Source organism: Triticum urartu, chromosome 3A (genome assembly GCF_056163025.1).
Source record: "Triticum urartu cultivar PI428250 chromosome 3A, HENAU_Tu73, whole genome shotgun sequence".
Taxonomy (NCBI): domain Eukaryota; kingdom Viridiplantae; phylum Streptophyta; class Magnoliopsida; order Poales; family Poaceae; genus Triticum; species Triticum urartu.
In genome coordinates, this window is record NC_141875.1 from 393,754,380 (window position 1) to 393,767,304 (window position 12,925).

A 12,925-nucleotide genomic window follows, 5' to 3' on the forward strand; every position below is an offset into this window, starting at 1 on the left:
GATTGATGGATTGAAAAGATGTCTTGAGCGAATAGAAAATGATGGATTTAGATATGTCACTCTAAAAAACTTGTGAATCATGAAACACGAAGGAAAAATTATCAACAATGACGTAACAACACCTCAAAAGATAAGTTAGAAAGAATTGCACTTTGGAATACAAGATGAAGAATGCTTGAGCTCCTTTGAACAGAATCTCGATGAACACTTCGAGAAGGAATTAAATCCTTGATGAGGCGTCATGTAGAGCCTCCTTGAAGAACTCTGGTAATAAAAAGGATAACGAAAAGAAAGAGAAAATGAAAACACAAGGTGAAGCCTTGCGATGATTTAGATGGAGCTTCGTGACGAGATAAAGTGGAAGACCTGAAACTCCGGAAAAAAAGATGAACAAAAGAAATCAAGAATTTTGATGAACCTCTGGAATAAGGAATTGAATTTACTCGATGAAACAAGAATAAGAATTACATTATGCTTATCCTTCACGAATTTAAATTGATGACAAGCAACGGATTTGGCATACTACTTGTTCTCGTAGAAAAGATTAAGAGAGATATAGCGCAAACTTGGGAAGGTCTTCAACGAATCGTTGGTAGGATTTGGAAGAACGAAAGAGTTGATACGATAACGAAGGAATGGAGATCTTGAACGAACCACCGTACGAATTGAAAATGAACAAAGAAAAGATAAAGAAACACCGGGGATAATTTGAGAACGAATGACGATACTTGATGGAAATTTGGATACATGAGAACGAAGATCTCACGAGCAGACTAGAGAATACTTGAACGATGCACCGGCAAGATTTGGAGAACAAGAGCTGAAAGCTAAGAATGAATAAACTCGAATTGATGGCCTTCGGAGAATCAAACTGAAAAGACTCTTGAATTGCTCCGGAAGGGTGAAAAGCATTCTCACAATCGAAAACAATTATGAGAGGATGGCATCAAGCTTTAACTTCGCATCTTTGGAAGAACGGGTAAGAATTTAAGAGGAACTCTTCTTCGGTCTTCAAATCCGAGAATGACAAGAAGAACACCGCCAAATTGTTGAGACACTCCGGAATAATGAAGAAGTTGAACCAACACTGACAAGGATTTGAAAGATCTTGGAGAAAGGCATTTGACTGATGATAACTCATTCTTACGTCGAACTTTGAGAAAATTTGAGGATAGCTCCAGGAAAATTACAAGAGTCAGGTAAGATCCTGGGAAAAGACCTATGGGTTAGGGCCCACTCAAAAGAAACACCATTGAACGATTTAAAAGAGAGATTGCGCCGGTTGAATTAAATGACCTGAATGGGATAACGTCCTCAAAAGAACTTGAATGAATTGAGCATGGAAACTAGAATCTTCTGAGATATCTTCAGCACTCCGGAACAAATGAATAGCGAGAGGTGAATAAAATAAGAGAGTCTTCGATAAGAATTTCCAACATGGAAAACATGTGAACCAATGAAAAAGATAAGATCAACACCGAAAGCTTGCATTGAATCCACCGGAGAAGGAAAAGAACGAAGAATGATGAACTTGAAGCTCCGTTAGAATCTTCATGAGAATCACCGGATAAGAACATTGACAGAAAAGAATGGAGAGGTTTCCCATCAATAAGATGGATACTTGATTAAGAAATCCGAGTCCTTGAAGAAAAAGAAAGGGTGGGAGGGCGGGAAAACAAAGACAACTTGGAACGGATGAAGCAAACACCGTTGCAAAGAACTGAGAATTGATCTCGCGAATGTTGAAATGATCGGATCCACTTGAAGAGAAACACGCGGGTTGAAAAGGATTGGCATGACCATCTCGATGATCGAAAAGGATTAGTATTCACATAGAAATATGAGAACACCTCTTAGGAAAAAGGCATGGAAACAACACTGGACTTCGAAGCAACTCGAATACCACAATCAATACAAAACAAAGGATTGGCTTGCAAAATAAGCCGGAACAAACATATGATAGAAATTTCGTCCGAAGTTTTCGTGGTGGGGCCCACATGGGCTCGATCGTACAACACCATCATGTACAAGGCAGTGCACATGACATATGAAGCGCCCCCGAGTCAGCATAGCCAAGGACTCTTTAAGACACAACGAGACCACTGTAAAACCAAAAGTGGATAGGCAGACCACTAGACGTCGAACCCCAATCTCAAATCATGCATCTATCAGAAAGATATCCTAGGAGCTACTTGAATTCCCACTTATAAACTCCCGAAACTTTCCGGTTATGCAATCAGGTGTTGGGGATATAGGGTAAGCATAATATCTCACCCAAAACTAACAAATCCTACATCCAGCTATATCCGTCCTTCAACACATAACCAAGAAACCTTCAGAAATCATTTACCTCAACCTTCGAAAAGCATCTGTTATACGAGTTGAACTTCCACCCCAGTACTGGGTGGCGTCAAGGTTATCTCACCAACAACTGCATAAAGGAGATTTTCGATGTCGGCGAACTCAGGTATTCCAGAACTGCAACGATAAAATTATGACGACAACACCTCGGAGCTCAACTCCCCGGGACACTGCCACAACCCCTAAATGTCAGGAGGCACCAAGAACAATGTTCTCGTCACAAAACTATCGGAACGATTCCAAGATACCCGCGTGATCCCAAAAAAAATCGTGAAATTTGAGGAGAGGAGAGTCAAAACTTCTACGTCAGGAGGCCTCACCAGAGCGACGAAGGGACTGAGGAGTAAATAGAATCCTACTCTCCGATATATATAATCCTAAGACACAAAACATTTTGTTCTAGACTCAACAATGTCAGCGATTCGATCAAGTAGGGGGATCCTAAGTCGGGGATGGCTCTGATTACCAACTTGAAACACCCACGATGCGGCTATATCTCCCACGTGTCGGGGCACGACTTAGAGTCACAACCGCATGGTAGGCATGTTGCAAGAGGGGTAATCTTTACACATCCCATGTACTGAATAAGAAAGGAATAAAGAGTCGTCTTACAATCGCCACTTCACACAATACATAATATAACATACATCATCCAGAATACAACCAAGGTCCGACTACGGTACCCAAAATAAAGAAAGACAACCCCAAATGCTAAAGGAAATATGCCCTAGAGGCAATAATAAAGTTATTATTTATTTCCTTATATCATGATAAATGTGTATTATTCATGCTAGAATTGTATTAACCGGAAACATAATACATGTGTGAATACATAGACAAACAGAGTGTCACTAGTATGCCTCTACTTTACTAGCTCGTTGATCAAAGATGGTTATGTTTCCTAACCATAGACATGAGTTGTCATTTGATTAACGGGATCACATCATTAGGAGAATGATGTGATTGACTTGACCCATTCCGTTAGCTTAGCACATGATCTTTTAGTTTGTTGTTATTGCTTTCTTCATGACTTATACATGTTCCTATGACTATGAGATTATGCAACTCCCGTTTACCGGAGGAACACTTTGTGTGCTACCAAACGTCACAACATAACTGGATGATTATAAAGGTGCTCTACAGGTGTCTCCGAAGGTACTTGTTGGGTTGGCCTATTTCAAGATTAGGATTTGTGACTCCGATTGTCGGAGAGGTATCTCTGGGCCCACTCGGTAATGCACATCACTATAAGCCTTGCAAGCATTGCAACTAACGAGTTAGTTGCGGGATGATGTATTACGGAACGAGTAAAGAAACTTGCCGGTAATGAGATTGAACTAGGTATTGAGATACCGACGATCGAATCTCGGGCAAGTAACATACCGATGACAAAGAGAACAACGTATGTTGTTATGCGGTCTAACCGATAAAGATCTTCGTAGAATATGTAGGAGACAATATGGGCATCCAGTCCCGCTATTGGTTATTGACCAAAGAGGTGTCTCGGTCATGTCCACATAGTTCTCGAACCCGTAGGGACCGCACGCTTAACGTTTGTTGACGATATAGTACTATATGAGTTATGTATGTTGGTGACCGAATGTTGTTCAGAGTCCGGGATGAGATCACGGACATTACGAGGAACTCCGGAATGGTCCGGAGATAAAGTTTGATATATGGGATAATAGTGTTTGGTCACCGGAAGGGTTCCAGAATTCACCGGAAGGGGTTCGGATGTTTCCCGAAATGTTTGGGTACGAGAACACTTTATTTGGGCCAAAGGGGAAAGCCCACAAGGTTTTTGGAAAGCCCAAAAGGAAGTTTTGCGGAGTCCAAGGGCCAGACGCCAGGGTCCCTGGTGTCTGGGTCCAGACGCTAGGAACCCTGGTGTCTGGGTCCAGACGCTGGGAACCCTGGCGTCTGGCCCTGGAGTCCGAGAAGGACTCTTGCCTTTCGGGTGAAACTGACTTTGTGGAGGCTTTTACTCCAAGTTTCGACCCCAAGGCTCAACATATAAATAGAGGGGTAGGGCTAGCACCCAAAACACATCAAGAAACACCAAGCCGTGTGCCGGCAACCCCGTCTGAAGAAAATATGCGCTAGAGGCAATAATAAAGTTATTATTTATTTCCTTATATCATGATAAAAGTTTATTATTCATGCTAGAATTGTATTATCCGAAAACATAATACTTGTGTGAATACATAGACAAACTAAATGTCACTAGTGTGCCTCTACTTGACTAGCTCGTTAATCAAAGATGGTTATGTTTCCTAACCATAGACATGTGTTGTCATTTGATTAACGGGATCACATCATTAGGAGAATGATGTGATTGACATGACCCATTCCATTAGCTTAGCACCCGATCGTTTAGTATGTTGCTATTGCTTTCTTCATGACTTATACATGTTCCTATGACAATGAGATTATGCAACTCCCGTTTGCTGGAGGAACACTTTGTGTGCTACCAAATGTCACAACGTAACTGGGTGATTATAAAGGAGCTCTACAGGTGTCTCCAAAGGTACATGTTGGGTTGGCGTATTTCGAGATTAGGATTTGTCACTCCGATTGTCGGAGAGGTATCTCTGGGCCCTCTCGGTAATGCACATCACATAAGCCTTGCAAGCATTGCAACTAATGAGTTAGTTGCGAGATGATGTATTACGAAACGAGTAAAGAGACTTGCCGGTAACGAGATTGAACTAGGTATTGAGATACCGACGATCGAATCTCGGGCAACTAACATACCGATGACAAAGGGAACAAAGTATGTTGTTATGCGGTCTGACCGATAAAGATCTTCGTAGAATATGTGGGAGCCAATCTGAGCATCTAGGTTCCGCTATTGGTTATTGACCGGAGACATGTCTTGATCATGTCTACATTGTTCTCGAACCCGTAGGGTCCGCACGCTTAATGTTACGATGACAGTTTCATTATGAGTTTATATATTTTGATGTACCGAAGTTTGTTCAGTGTCCCGGATGTGATCACGGACATGCCGATGAGTCTCGAAATGGTCGAGACATAAAGATTGATATATTGGACGGCTATATTCGGACACCGGAAGTGTTCCGGGTGATTTCGGAGAAAACTGGAGTGCAGGAGGGTTACCGGAACCCCCCGGGAGATGTAATGGGCCTTATGGGCCCTAGTGGAGAGAGAGAGGGGCGGCCAGGGTGGGCCGCGCGCCCCTCCCCCTCTGGTCCGAATTGGACTAGGAGAGGGGGGCGGTGCCCCCCTTTCCTTCTCCCTCTCCCCCTTCCTTTCCCCCTCCTAGTAGGAGTAGGAAAGAAGGGAGTCCTACTCCTACTAGGAGGAGGACTCCTCCTTGGCGCGCCCCAAGGGCCGGCCGGCCTCCCCCCTTTCTCCTTTATATACGGGGGCAGGGGGGCACCTCTAGACACACAAGTTGCTCTTCGTGATCGTTCTCTTAGCCGTGTGCGGTGCCCCCCTCCACCATACTCCTCGATAATATTGTAGCGGTGCTTAGGCGAAGCCCTGCGACGGTAGAACATCTAGATCGTCACCACTCCGTCGTGCTGATGGAACTCTTCCCCGACACTTTGCTGGATCGGAGTCCGGGGATCCTCATCGAGTTGAACGTGTGCTAGAACTGGGAGGTGCCGTAGTTTCGGTGCTTGATCGGTCGGGCTGTGAAGACGTACGACTACATCAACCGCGTTGTCATAACGCTTCCGCTGTCGATCTACGAGGGTACGTAGACAACACTCTCCTCTCTCGTTGCTATGCATCACCATGATCTTGCGTGTGCGTAGGAAATTTTTTGAAATTATTACGTTCCCCAACAGTGGTATCAGAGCCTAGGTTTTATGCGTTGATGTTATGCACGAGTAGAACACAAGTGAGTTGTGGGCGATATAAGTCATACTGCTTACCAGCATGTCATACTTTGGTTCGGCGGTATTGTTGGATGAAGCGGCCCGGACCGACATTACGCGTACGCTTATGCGAGACTGGTTCTACCGACGTGCTTTGCACACAGGTGGCTGGCGGGTGTCAGTTTCTCTAATTTTAGTTGAACCAAGTGTGGCTACGCCCGGTCCTTGCGAAGGTTAAAACAACACCAACTTGACAAACTATCGTTGTGGTTCTGATGCGTAGGTAAGAACGGTTCTTGCTAAGCCCGTAGCAGCCACGTAAAACTTGCAACAACAAATTAGAGGACGTCTAACTTGTTTTTGCAGGGCATGTTGTGATGTGATATGGTCAAGACATGATGCTAAATTTTATTGTATGAGATGATCATGTTTTGTAACCGAGTTATCGGCAACTGGTAGGAGTCATATGGTTTTCGCTTTATTGTATGCAATGCAATTGCGCTGTAATGCTTTACTTTATCACTAAGCGGTAGCGATAGTCGTGGAAGCATAAGATTGGCGAGACGACAACGATGCTACGATGGAGATCAAGGTGTCGCGCTGGTGACGATGGTGATCATGACGGTGCTTCGGAGATGGGGATCACAAGCACAAGATGATGATGGCCATATCATATCACTTATATTGATTGCATGTGATGTTTATCTTTTATGCATCTTATCTTGCTTTGATTGACGGTAGCATTTTAAGATGATCTCTCACTAATTATCGAGAAGTGTTCTCCCTGAGTATGCACCGTTGCGAAAGTTCTTCGTGCTGACACACCACGTGATGATCGGGTGTGATAGGCTCTACGTTCAAATACAACGGGTGCAAAATAGTTGCACACGCGGAATACTCAGGTTATACTTGACGAGCCAAGCATATACAGATATGGCCTCGGAACACGGAGACCGAAAGGTCGAGTGTGAATCATATAGTAGATATGATCAACATAGTGATGTTCACCAATGAAACTACTCCATCTCACGTGATGATCGGACATGGTTTAGTTGATTTGGATCATGTGATCACTTAGAGGATTAGAGGGATGTCTATCTAAGTGGGAGTTCTTTAGTAATATGATTAATTGAACTTAAATTTATCATGAACTTAGTACCTGATAGTATCTTGCTTGTTTATGTTTGATTGTAGATAGATGGCCCGTGCTGTTGTTCCGTTGAATTTTAATGCGTTCCTTGAGAAAGCAAAGTTGAAAGATGATGGTAGCAATTCACGGACTGGGTCCATAACTTGAGGATTATCCTCATTGCTGCACAGAAAAGTTACGTCCTGGAAGCACCGCTGGGTGCCAGGCCTGCTGCTGATGCAACTGACGACGTTAAGAACGTCTGGCAGAGCAAAGCTGATGACTACTCGATAGTTCAATGTGCCATGCTTTACGGCTTAGAATCGGGTCTTCAACGACGTTTTGAACGTCATGGAGCATATGAGATGTTCCAAGAGTTGAAGTTAATATTTCAAGGAAATGCCCGGATTGAGAGATATGAAGTCTCCAATAAGTTCTATAGCTGCAAGATGGAGGAGAACAGTTCTGTCAGTGAGCATATACTCAAAATGTCTGGGTATAATAATCACTTGATTCAATTGGGAGTTAATCTTCCAGATGATTGCGTCATTGACAGAATTCTCCAATCACTTCCACTTAGCTACAAGAGCTTCGTGATGAACTATAATATGCAAGGGATGGATAAGACAATTCCCGAGCTCTTCGCAATGCTAAAAGCTGCAGAGGTAGAAATCAAGAAGGAGCATCAAGTGTTGATGGTCAACAAGACCACTAGTTTCAAGAAAAAGGGCAAAGGGAAGAAGAAGGGGAACTTCAAAAAGAACAGCAAGCAAGTTGCTGCTCAGGAGAAGAAACCCAAATCTGGACCTAAGCCTGAAACTGAGTGCTTCTACTGCAAGCAGACTGGTCACTGGAAGCGGAACTGCCCCAAGTATTTGGCGGATAAGAAGGATGGCAAGGTGAACAAAGGTATATATGATATACATGTTATTGATGTGTACCTTACTAATGCTCACAGTAGCACCTGGGTATTTGATACTGGTTCTGTTGCTAATATTTGCAACTCGAAATAGGGACTACGGATTAAGCGAAGATTGGCTAAGGACGAGGTGACGATGCACGTGGGAAATGGTTCCAAAGTCGATGTGATCGCGGTCGGCACGCTACCTCTACATCTACCTTCGGGATTAGTATTAGACCTAAATAATTGTTATTTGGTGCCAGCGTTGAGCATGAACATTATATCTGGATCTTGTTTGATGTGAGATGGTTATTCATTTAAATCAGAGAATAATGGTTGTTCTATTTATATGAGTAATATCTTTTATGGTCATGCACCCTTGAAGAGTGGTCTATTCTTATTAAATCTCGATAGTAGTGACATACATATTCATAATGTTGAAGCCAAAAGATGCAGAATTGATAATGATAGCGCAACTTATTTGTGGCACTGTCGTTTAGGTCATATCGGTGTAAAGCGCATGAAGAAACTCCATACTGATGGACTTTTGGAACCACTTGATTATGAATCACTTGGTACTTGCGAACCATGCCTTATGGGCAAGATGACCAAAACACCGTTCTCCGGTACTATGGAGAGAGCAACAGATTTGTTGGAAATCATACATACAAATGTATGTGGTCCGATGAATGTTGAGGCTCGTGGCGGATATCGTTATTTTCTCACCTTCACAGATGACTTAAGCAGATATGTGTATATCTACTTAATGAAACATAAGTCTGAAACATTTGAAAAGTTCAAAGAATTTCAGAGTGAAGTTGAAAATCATCGTAACAAGAAAATAAAATTCCTACGATCTGATCGTGGAGGAGAATATTTGAGTTACGAGTTTGGTGTACATTTGAAACAATGCGGAATAGTTTCGCAACTCACGCCACCCGGAACACCACAACGTAATGGTGTGTCCGAACGTCGTAATCGTACTTTACTAGATATGGTGCGATCTATGATGTCTCTTACTGATTTATCGCTATTGTTTTGGGGTTATGCTTTAGAGACGGCCGCATTCACGTTAAATAGGGCACCATCAAAATCCGTTGAGACGACGCCTTATGAACTATGGTTTGGCAAGAAACCAAAGTTGTCATTTCTGAAAGTTTGGGGCTGCGATGCTTATGTGAAAAAGCTTCAACCTGATAAGCTCGAACCCAAATCGGAGAAATGTGTCTTCATAGGATATCCAAAGGAAACTATTGGATACACCTTCTATCACAGATCCGAAGGCAAGACTTTTGTTGCTAAATTCGGAAACTTTCTAGAGAAGGAGTTTCTCTCGAAAGAAGTGAGTGGGAGGAAAGTAGAACTTGATGAGGTAACTGTACCTGCTCCCTTATTGGAAAGTAGTACATCACAGAAACCGGTTTCTGTGACACCTACACCAATTAGTGAGGAAGCTAATGATGATGATCATGAAACTTCAGAACAAGTTACTACTGAAACACGTAGATCAACCAGAGTAAGATCCGCACCAGAGTGGTACGGTAATCCTGTTCTGGAAGTCATGCTACTAGATCATGATGAACCTACGAACTATGAAGAAGCGATGGTGAGCCCAGATTCCGCAAAATGGCTTGAAGCCATGAAATTTGAGACGGGATCCATGTATGAGAACAAAGTGTGGACTTTGGTTGACTTGCCCAAAGATCGGCAAGCAATTGAGAATAAATGGATCTTCAAGAAGAAGACTGACACTGACGGTAATGTTACTGTCTACAAAGCTCGACTTGTCGCAAAAGGTTTTCGACAAGTTCAAGGGATTGACTACGATGAGACCTTCTCACCCGTAGCGATGCTTAAGTCTGTCTGAATCATGTTAGCAATTGCCGCATTTTATGATTATGAAATTTGGCAGATGGATGTCAAAACTGCATTCCTGAATGGATTTCTGGAAGAAGAGTTGTATATGATGCAGCCGGAAGGTTTTGTCGATCCAAAGGGAGCTAACAAAGTGTGCAAACTCCAGCGATCCATTTATGGACTGGTGCAAGCCTCTCGGAGTTGGAATAAACGCTTTGATCAAAGCATTTGGTTTTGTACAAACTTTTGGAGAAGCCTATATTTACAAGAAAGTGAGTGGGAGCTCTGTAGCATTTCTGATATTATATGTAGATGACATATTACTAAATCGCAAATGATATAGAATTTCTGGATAGCATAAAGGGATACTTGAATAAGAGTTTTTCAATGAAAGACCTCGGTGAAGCTGCTTACATATTGGGCATTAAGATCTATAGAGATAGACCAAGACGCTTAATTGGACTTTCACAAAGCACATACCTTGACAAAGTTTTGAAGAAGTTCAAAATGGATCAAGCAAAGAAAGATTCTTGCCTGTGTTACAAGGTGTGAAATTGAGTAAGACTCAATGCCCGACCACTGCAGAAGATAGAGAGAAAATGAAAGATATTCCCTATGCTTCAGCCATAGGCTCTATCATGTATGCAATGCTGTGTACCAGACCTGATGTATGTCTTGCTATAAGTCTAGCAGGGAGGTACCAAAGTAATCCAGGAGTGGATCACTGGACAGCGGTCAAGAACATCCTGAAATACCTGAAAAGGACTAAGGATATGTTTCTCGTATATGGAGGTGACAAAGAGCTCATCGTAAATGGTTACGTTGATGCAAGCTTTGACACTGATCCGGATGATTCTAAATCGCAAACCAGATACGTGTTTACATTAAACGGTGGAGCTGTCAGTTGGTGCAGTTCTAAACAAAGCGTTGTGGCGGGATCTACATGTGAAGCGGAGTACATAGCTGCTTTGGAAGCAGCAAACAAAGGAGTCTGGATGAAGGAGTTCATATCCGATCTAGGTGTCATACCTAGTGCATCGGGTCCAATGAAAATCTTTTGTGACAATACTGGTGCAATTGCCTTGGCAAAGGAATCCAGATTTCACAAGAGAACCAAGCACATCAAGAGACGCTTCAATTCCATCCGGGATCTAGTCCAGGTGGGAGACATAGAGATTTGCAAGATACATATGGATCTGAATGTAGCAGACCCGTTGACTAAGCCTCTTCCACGAGCAAAACATGATCAGCACCAAAGCTCCATGGGTGTTAGAATCATTACTGTGTAATCCAGATTATTGACTCTAGTGCAAGTGGGAGACTGAAGAAAATATGCCCTAGAGGCAATAATAAAGTTATTATTTATTTCCTTATATCATGATAAATGTTTATTATTCATGCTAGAATTGTATTATCCGGAAACATAATACTTGTGTGAATACATAAACAAACTAAATGTCACTAGTGTGCCTCTACTTGACTAGCTCCTTAATCAAAGATGGTTATGTTTCCTAACCATAGACATGTGTTGTCATATGATTAACGGGATCACATCATTAGGAGAATGATGTGATTGACATGACCCATTCCATTAGCTTAGCACCCGATCGTTTAGTATGTTGCTATTGCTTTCTTCATGACTTATACATGTTCCTATGACTATGAAATTATGCAACTCTGTTTGCCGGAGGAACACTTTGTGTGCTACCAAATGTCACAACGTAACTGGGTGATTATAAAGGAGCTCTACAGGTGTCTCCAAAGGTACATGTTGGGTTGGCGTATTTCGAGATTAGGATTTGTCACTCCGATTGTCGGAGAGATATCTCTGGGCCCTCTCGGTAATGCACATCACATAAGCCTTGCAATTATTGCAACTAATGAGTTAGTTGCGAGATGATGTATTACGAAACGAGTAAAGAGACTTGCCAGTAACGAGATTGAACTAGGTATTGAGATACCGATGATCGAATCTCGGGCAACTAACATACCGATGACAAAGGGAACAAAGTATGTTGTTATGCGGTCTGTCCGATAAAGATCTTCGTAGAATATGTGGGAGCCAATATGAGCATCCAGGTTCCGCTATTGGTTATTGACCGGAGACATGTCTCGGTCATGTCTACATTGTTCTCGAACCCGTAGGGTCCGCACGCTTAACGTTACGATGACAGTTTCATTATGAGTTTATATATTTTGATGTACCGAAGTTTGTTCAGTGTCCCGGATGTGATCACGGACATGACGAGGAGTCTCGAAATGGTCGAGACATAAAGATTGATATATTGGACGGCTATATTCGGACACCGGAAGTGTTCCGCATGATTTCGGAGAAAATCGGAGTGCCGGAGGGTTACCGGAACCCCCCGGAGAAGTAATGGGCCTTATGGGCCCTAGTGGAGAGAGAGAGGGGCGGCCAGGGTGGGCCGCGCGCCCCCTCCCCCTCTGGTCCGAATTGGACTAGGAGAGGGGGGCGGCGCCCCCTTTCCTTTTCCCTCTCCCCCTTCCTTTCCCCCTCCTAGTAGGAGTAGGAAAGAAGGGAGTCCTACTCCTACTAGGAGGAGGACTCCTCCTCCTTGGCGCGCCCCAAGGGCCGGCCGGCCTCCCCCCTTGCTCCTTTATATATGGGGGCAGGGGGGCACCTCTAGACACACAAGTTGATCTTCGTGATCGTTCTCTTAGCCGTGTGCGGTGCCCCCCTCCACCATACTCCTCGATAATATTGTAGCGGTGCTTAGGCGAAGCCCTGCGACGATAGAACATCAAGATCGTCACCACTCCGTCGTGCTAACGGAACTGTTCCCCGACACTTTGCTGGATCGGAGTCCG